Raw genomic sequence first — 8,674 nt, forward strand, 5'->3', positions numbered from 1 at the left:
CGTCAAGCTGAAGACCCGGGTTCGATTCCCGACATGGGTACAATGTGTGAAGCCCATTTCTGGGGTCCCCAGCCGTGATATTGCTCGAATATTGCTAAAAGCGGCGTTAAACCATACTCACTCACTCACTCACTCTCTCAGGCTTGGTTTCTTCTTTACAGAAGGTTAGTAATAGACCAAAGTTGGTAAGACGTTTGCTCTCATCTGCCTTGCATTGCGCGATGACGGACCCTGATGTGGGCAGCAATTTTCCCTTGTTTTCCGTTGATATATCTGCAATTCCCAGTCTTTCCAGAATTTCAACAAGTTGGATCCGCCTCAGTCCGCCTCAGTCCGCCTCAGTCCAAATATTAGGCCCGCTCCTCTTATGATCTTATGATCCTGGCACGCTAAACCAAATGTTACTCAGCTCATCAATTACTTATATTGACTGAAAACACAATGAGGAATTCGGGTCCTTATTTCCGTATTCGCAAAAACATGGCTGGCAAAAATGTATTGCTGTCAAGTTTAAAACTTGGCATGGCGCTACGGATATAACGTCCAGCTCAATCGTTACAATATGGTATCTATTTACCTGTTCTCAACATCCATCTGACACTAGTTCACATGATCAGTATTAACTTTCGATGAACAGGAAAATAAAAAATCCTATCATTAAAATATAATATTCATATTTACAATGCACGAATAGTAATTTTACTTGAAGCAACATGTGCTTGGAAATGAGTTTAACAGAAACTCTACTTGAAATATCAAGTGTTTGACTTGGAGATGTACTACAGAACAATGAGTGTACTATTATCAATTACAGATACCAGTAAATTACACATGAATTATAACAAATGGATTTTCAGTGGAAAACATCACATTGAGAAGAATTATAACATTGAGCACAATTGAAGCGAACTTCAAATCACTATGTAAACAAGACAAGCAGAGTTGTCTCCCATACCCCTGGTAAAGATTCTGTTACAATGACCATATATATATATATATATATATATATATGTATACATATGTTTGTGTGTGTGTGTGTGTGTGTGTGCGTGCGTGCGTGCGTGCGTGCGTGCGTGCTTTTGTGTGTGGCTGTCTGTCTGTCTGTCTGTCTGTCTTATGCCGATTTTATAGTGCTAGCACACTGAGATATCCCATATAACATGAATATCCCACTCAGACACAGTATTCTGACTCCGAGCCGACCTTAATGCCAAGCGCCAGACAGGGTAACAACAAGTACTATCTTTTAACATCTTTTGGTATGACGCGGCCGGGACCGAAACCCCGCATCATCCACTTTCCGGGCGGACGCTCTACCACTAGACATTCAACACATTCATCTTTTCTTTTGGTATATCCCTTTTGCATATGCCTCGACAACATCCGTAATGATTGGAGGTTTAACGATCGGATACTTTCAGATGACAAAAGACGCCATTCTTTCAGTGTCTTTTTCCATACCTTTTCTTCTCAGCTCACCAATGGTGGGCGAGTTTGATTTAACGTCACTTCGAACAGTTTAAGTTATGTCCTGGATCACGTCATGTCTTGATGTGGGCGGATGTCCCGAGGTGAAGCGAGTCCTAGAGGTTAACTACTAATCGGGTGATTGCTGTGACTTTAGGGGCGGTGGGAAAGCCTAGTGGTAAAAGCGTTCGCCCGTCGTGCCGAAGACCTGGGTTCCATTACCCACATGGCTACAATGTGTGAACCCATTTCTGGTGTCCCCCGCTCTGATGTTACTGGAATATTACTATTCCCTTCAAGGTACTCCCGGAATGAATCTGTGGTGCCGATAGCTCTGATTACTCCTTCGGTGATTTCAGGGCCTGAATAGCCGAGTTTCATTCCGGAGTCAATGTATCGGAAAAGGTTGATGAAACGTATACCAAGTTTTCCATTGATCAGGCCATGCGCTTTAAAAAAAAATTTCTCAGGGTAGCTTGAAGTGGGGGATTTGGCGCACCTGTTTGTGTTACTTCAGGCTTGGTTTGGGGCGGTCGGGTAGACTTATGGTTAATGCGTTCGCTCGTCAAGCTGAAGACCCGGGTTCGATTCCCGACATGGGTACAATGTGTGAAGCCCATTTCTGGGGTCCCCAGCCGTGATATTGCTCGAATATTGCTAAAAGCGGCGTTAAACCATACTCACTCACTCACTCACTCTCTCAGGCTTGGTTTCTTCTTTACAGAAGGTTAGTAATAGACCAAAGTTGGTAAGACGTTTGCTCTCATCTGCCTTGCATTGCGCGATGACGGACCCTGATGTGGGCAGCAATTTTCCCTTGTTTTCCGTTGATATATCTGCAATTCCCAGTCTTTCCAGAATTTCAACAAGTTGGATCCGCCTCAGTCCGCCTCAGTCCAAATATTAGGCCCGCTCCTCTTATGATCTTATGATCCTGGCACGCTAAACCAAATGTTACTCAGCTCATCAATTACTTATATTGACTGAAAACACAATGAGGAATTCGGGTCCTTATTTCCGTATTCGCAAAAACATGGCTGGCAAAAATGTATTGCTGTCAAGTTTAAAACTTGGCATGGCGCTACGGATATAACGTCCAGCTCAATCGTTACAATATGGTATCTATTTACCTGTTCTTAACATCCATCTGACACTAGTTCACATGATCAGTATTAACTTTCGATGAACAGGAAAATAAAAAATCCTATCATTAAAATATAATATTCATATTTACAATGCACGAATAGTAATTTTACTTGAAGCAACATGTGCTTGGAAATGAGTTTAACAGAAACTCTACTTGAAATATCAAGTGTTTGACTTGGAGATGTACTACAGAACAATGAGTGTACTATTATCAATTACAGATACCAGTAAATTACACATGAATTATAACAAATGGATTTTCAGTGGAAAACATCACATTGAGAAGAATTATAACATTGAGCACAATTGAAGCGAACTTCAAATCACTATGTAAACAAGACAAGCAGAGTTGTCTCCCATACCCCTGGTAAAGATTCTGTTACAATGACCATATATATATATATATATATATATATATATATATATATATGTATACATATGTTTGTGTGTGTGTGTGTGTGTGTGCGTGCGTGCGTGCGTGCGTGCGTGCGTGCTTTTGTGTGTGGCTGTCTGTCTGTCTGTCTGTCTGTCTTATGCCGATTTTATAGTGCTAGCACACTGAGATATCCCATATAACATGAATATCCCACTCAGACACAGTATTCTGACTCCGAGCCGACCTTAATGCCAAGCGCCAGACAGGGTAACAACAAGTACTATCTTTTAACATCTTTTGGTATGACGCGGCCGGGACCGAAACCCCGCATCATCCACTTTCCGGGCGGACGCTCTACCACTAGACATTCAACACATTCATCTTTTCTTTTGGTATATCCCTTTTGCATATGCCTCGACAACATCCGTAATGATTGGAGGTTTAACGATCGGATACTTTCAGATGACAAAAGACGCCATTCTTTCAGTGTCTTTTTCCATACCTTTTCTTCTCAGCTCACCAATGGTGGGCGAGTTTGATTTAACGTCACTTCGAACAGTTTAAGTTATGTCCTGGATCACGTCATGTCTTGATGTGGGCGGATGTCCCGAGGTGAAGCGAGTCCTAGAGGTTAACTACTAATCGGGTGATTGCTGTGACTTTAGGGGCGGTGGGAAAGCCTAGTGGTAAAAGCGTTCGCCCGTCGTGCCGAAGACCTGGGTTCCATTACCCACATGGCTACAATGTGTGAACCCATTTCTGGTGTCCCCCGCTCTGATGTTACTGGAATATTACTATTCCCTTCAAGGTACTCCCGGAATGAATCTGTGGTGCCGATAGCTCTGATTACTCCTTCGGTGATTTCAGGGCCTGAATAGCCGAGTTTCATTCCGGAGTCAATGTATCGGAAAAGGTTGATGAAACGTATACCAAGTTTTCCATTGATCAGGCCATGCGCTTTAAAAAAAAATTTCTCAGGGTAGCTTGAAGTGGGGGATTTGGCGCACCTGTTTGTGTTACTTCAGGCTTGGTTTGGGGCGGTCGGGTAGACTTATGGTTAATGCGTTCGCTCGTCAAGCTGAAGACCCGGGTTCGATTCCCGACATGGGTACAATGTGTGAAGCCCATTTCTGGGGTCCCCAGCCGTGATATTGCTCGAATATTGCTAAAAGCGGCGTTAAACCATACTCACTCACTCACTCACTCTCTCAGGCTTGGTTTCTTCTTTACAGAAGGTTAGTAATAGACCAAAGTTGGTAAGACGTTTGCTCTCATCTGCCTTGCATTGCGCGATGACGGACCCTGATGTGGGCAGCAATTTTCCCTTGTTTTCCGTTGATATATCTGCAATTCCCAGTCTTTCCAGAATTTCAACAAGTTGGATCCGCCTCAGTCCGCCTCAGTCCAAATATTAGGCCCGCTCCTCTTATGATCTTATGATCCTGGCACGCTAAACCAAATGTTACTCAGCTCATCAATTACTTATATTGACTGAAAACACAATGAGGAATTCGGGTCCTTATTTCCGTATTCGCAAAAACATGGCTGGCAAAAATGTATTGCTGTCAAGTTTAAAACTTGGCATGGCGCTACGGATATAACGTCCAGCTCAATCGTTACAATATGGTATCTATTTACCTGTTCTCAACATCCATCTGACACTAGTTCACATGATCAGTATTAACTTTCGATGAACAGGAAAATAAAAAATCCTATCATTAAAATATAATATTCATATTTACAATGCACGAATAGTAATTTTACTTGAAGCAACATGTGCTTGGAAATGAGTTTAACAGAAACTCTACTTGAAATATCAAGTGTTTGACTTGGAGATGTACTACAGAACAATGAGTGTACTATTATCAATTACAGATACCAGTAAATTACACATGAATTATAACAAATGGATTTTCAGTGGAAAACATCACATTGAGAAGAATTATAACATTGAGCACAATTGAAGCGAACTTCAAATCACTATGTAAACAAGACAAGCAGAGTTGTCTCCCATACCCCTGGTAAAGATTCTGTTACAATGACCATATATATATATATATATATATATATGTATACATATGTTTGTGTGTGTGTGTGTGTGTGTGTGCGTGCGTGCGTGCGTGCGTGCGTGCGTGCGTGCTTTTGTGTGTGGCTGTCTGTCTGTCTGTCTTATGCCGATTTTATAGTGCTAGCACACTGAGATATCCCATATAACATGAATATCCCACTCAGACACAGTATTCTGACTCCGAGCCGACCTTAATGCCAAGCGCCAGACAGGGTAACAACAAGTACTATCTTTTAACATCTTTTGGTATGACGCGGCCGGGACCGAAACCCCGCATCATCCACTTTCCGGGCGGACGCTCTACCACTAGACATTCAACACATTCATCTTTTCTTTTGGTATATCCCTTTTGCATATGCCTCGACAACATCCGTAATGATTGGAGGTTTAACGATCGGATACTTTCAGATGACAAAAGACGCCATTCTTTCAGTGTCTTTTTCCATACCTTTTCTTCTCAGCTCACCAATGGTGGGCGAGTTTGATTTAACGTCACTTCGAACAGTTTAAGTTATGTCCTGGATCACGTCATGTCTTGATGTGGGCGGATGTCCCGAGGTGAAGCGAGTCCTAGAGGTTAACTACTAATCGGGTGATTGCTGTGACTTTAGGGGCGGTGGGAAAGCCTAGTGGTAAAAGCGTTCGCCCGTCGTGCCGAAGACCTGGGTTCCATTACCCACATGGCTACAATGTGTGAACCCATTTCTGGTGTCCCCCGCTCTGATGTTACTGGAATATTACTATTCCCTTCAAGGTACTCCCGGAATGAATCTGTGGTGCCGATAGCTCTGATTACTCCTTCGGTGATTTCAGGGCCTGAATAGCCGAGTTTCATTCCGGAGTCAATGTATCGGAAAAGGTTGATGAAACGTATACCAAGTTTTCCATTGATCAGGCCATGCGCTTTAAAAAAAAATTTCTCAGGGTAGCTTGAAGTGGGGGATTTGGCGCACCTGTTTGTGTTACTTCAGGCTTGGTTTGGGGCGGTCGGGTAGACTTATGGTTAATGCGTTCGCTCGTCAAGCTGAAGACCCGGGTTCGATTCCCGACATGGGTACAATGTGTGAAGCCCATTTCTGGGGTCCCCAGCCGTGATATTGCTCGAATATTGCTAAAAGCGGCGTTAAACCATACTCACTCACTCACTCACTCTCTCAGGCTTGGTTTCTTCTTTACAGAAGGTTAGTAATAGACCAAAGTTGGTAAGACGTTTGCTCTCATCTGCCTTGCATTGCGCGATGACGGACCCTGATGTGGGCAGCAATTTTCCCTTGTTTTCCGTTGATATATCTGCAATTCCCAGTCTTTCCAGAATTTCAACAAGTTGGATCCGCCTCAGTCCGCCTCAGTCCAAATATTAGGCCCGCTCCTCTTATGATCTTATGATCCTGGCACGCTAAACCAAATGTTACTCAGCTCATCAATTACTTATATTGACTGAAAACACAATGAGGAATTCGGGTCCTTATTTCCGTATTCGCAAAAACATGGCTGGCAAAAATGTATTGCTGTCAAGTTTAAAACTTGGCATGGCGCTACGGATATAACGTCCAGCTCAATCGTTACAATATGGTATCTATTTACCTGTTCTCAACATCCATCTGACACTAGTTCACATGATCAGTATTAACTTTCGATGAACAGGAAAATAAAAAATCCTATCATTAAAATATAATATTCATATTTACAATGCACGAATAGTAATTTTACTTGAAGCAACATGTGCTTGGAAATGAGTTTAACAGAAACTCTACTTGAAATATCAAGTGTTTGACTTGGAGATGTACTACAGAACAATGAGTGTACTATTATCAATTACAGATACCAGTAAATTACACATGAATTATAACAAATGGATTTTCAGTGGAAAACATCACATTGAGAAGAATTATAACATTGAGCACAATTGCAGCGAACTTCAAATCACTATGTAAACAAGACAAGCAGAGTTGTCTCCCATACCCCTGGTAAAGATTCTGTTACAATGACCATATATATATATATATATATATATATATATATATATATATATATGTATATGTATACATATGTTTGTGTGTATGTGTGTGTGTGTGTGTGTGTGCGTGCGTGCGTGCGTGCGTGCGTGCGTGCGTGCGTGCTTTTGTGTGTGGCTGTCTGTCTGTCTGTCTGTCTGTCTTATGCCGATTTTATAGTGCTAGCACACTGAGATATCCCATATAACATGAATATCCCACTCAGACACAGTATTCTGACTCCGAGCCGACCTTAATGCCAAGCGCCAGACAGGGTAACAACAAGTACTATCTTTTAACATCTTTTGGTATGACGCGGCCGGGACCGAAACCCCGCATCATCCACTTTCCGGGCGGACGCTCTACCACTAGACATTCAACACATTCATCTTTTCTTTTGGTATATCCCTTTTGCATATGCCTCGACAACATCCGTAATGATTGGAGGTTTAACGATCGGATACTTTCAGATGACAAAAGACGCCATTCTTTCAGTGTCTTTTTCCATACCTTTTCTTCTCAGCTCACCAATGGTGGGCGAGTTTGATTTAACGTCACTTCGAACAGTTTAAGTTATGTCCTGGATCACGTCATGTCTTGATGTGGGCGGATGTCCCGAGGTGAAGCGAGTCCTAGAGGTTAACTACTAATCGGGTGATTGCTGTGACTTTAGGGGCCGTGGGAAAGCCTAGTGGTAAAAGCGTTCGCCCGTCGTGCCGAAGACCTGGGTTCCATTACCCACATGGCTACAATGTGTGAACCCATTTCTGGTGTCCCCCGCTCTGATGTTACTGGAATATTACTATTCCCTTCAAGGTACTCCCGGAATGAATCTGTGGTGCCGATAGCTCTGATTACTCCTTCGGTGATTTCAGGGCCTGAATAGCCGAGTTTCATTCCGGAGTCAATGTATCGGAAAAGGTTGATGAAACGTATACCAAGTTTTCCATTGATCAGGCCATGCGCTTTAAAAAAAAATTTCTCAGGGTAGCTTGAAGTGGGGGATTTGGCGCACCTGTTTGTGTTACTTCAGGCTTGGTTTGGGGCGGTCGGGTAGCCTAATGGTTAAAGCGTTCTCTCGTCAAGCTGAAGACCCGGGTTCGATTCCCGACATGGGTACAATGTGTGAAGCCCATTTCTGGGGTCCCCAGCCGTGATATTGCTCGAATATTGCTAAAAGCGGCGTTAAACCATACTCACTCACTCACTCACTCTCTCAGGCTTGGTTTCTTCTTTACAGAAGGTTAGTAATAGACCAAAGTTGGTAAGACGTTTGCTCTCATCTGCCTTGTATTGCGCGATGACGGACCCTGATGTGGGCAGCAATTTTCCCTTGTTTTCCGTTGATATATCTGCAATTCCCAGTCTTTCCAGAATTTCAACAAGTTGGATCCGCCTCAGTCCGCCTCAGTCCAAATATAAGGCCCGCTCCTCTTATGATCTTATGATCCTGGCACGCTAAACCAAATGTTACTCAGCTCATCAATCACTTATATTGACTGAAAACACAATGAGGAATTCGGGTCCTTATTTCCGTATTCGTAAAAACATGGCTGGCAAAAATGTATTGCTGTCAAGTTTAAAACTTGGCATGGCGCTACGGATATAACGTCCAGCTCAATC

The sequence above is a fragment of the Haliotis rufescens genome, unplaced genomic scaffold (assembly GCF_023055435.1).
Source record: "Haliotis rufescens isolate VD_foot unplaced genomic scaffold, xgHalRufe1.0.p SCAF_9, whole genome shotgun sequence".
Taxonomy (NCBI): Eukaryota; Metazoa; Mollusca; class Gastropoda; order Lepetellida; family Haliotidae; genus Haliotis; species Haliotis rufescens.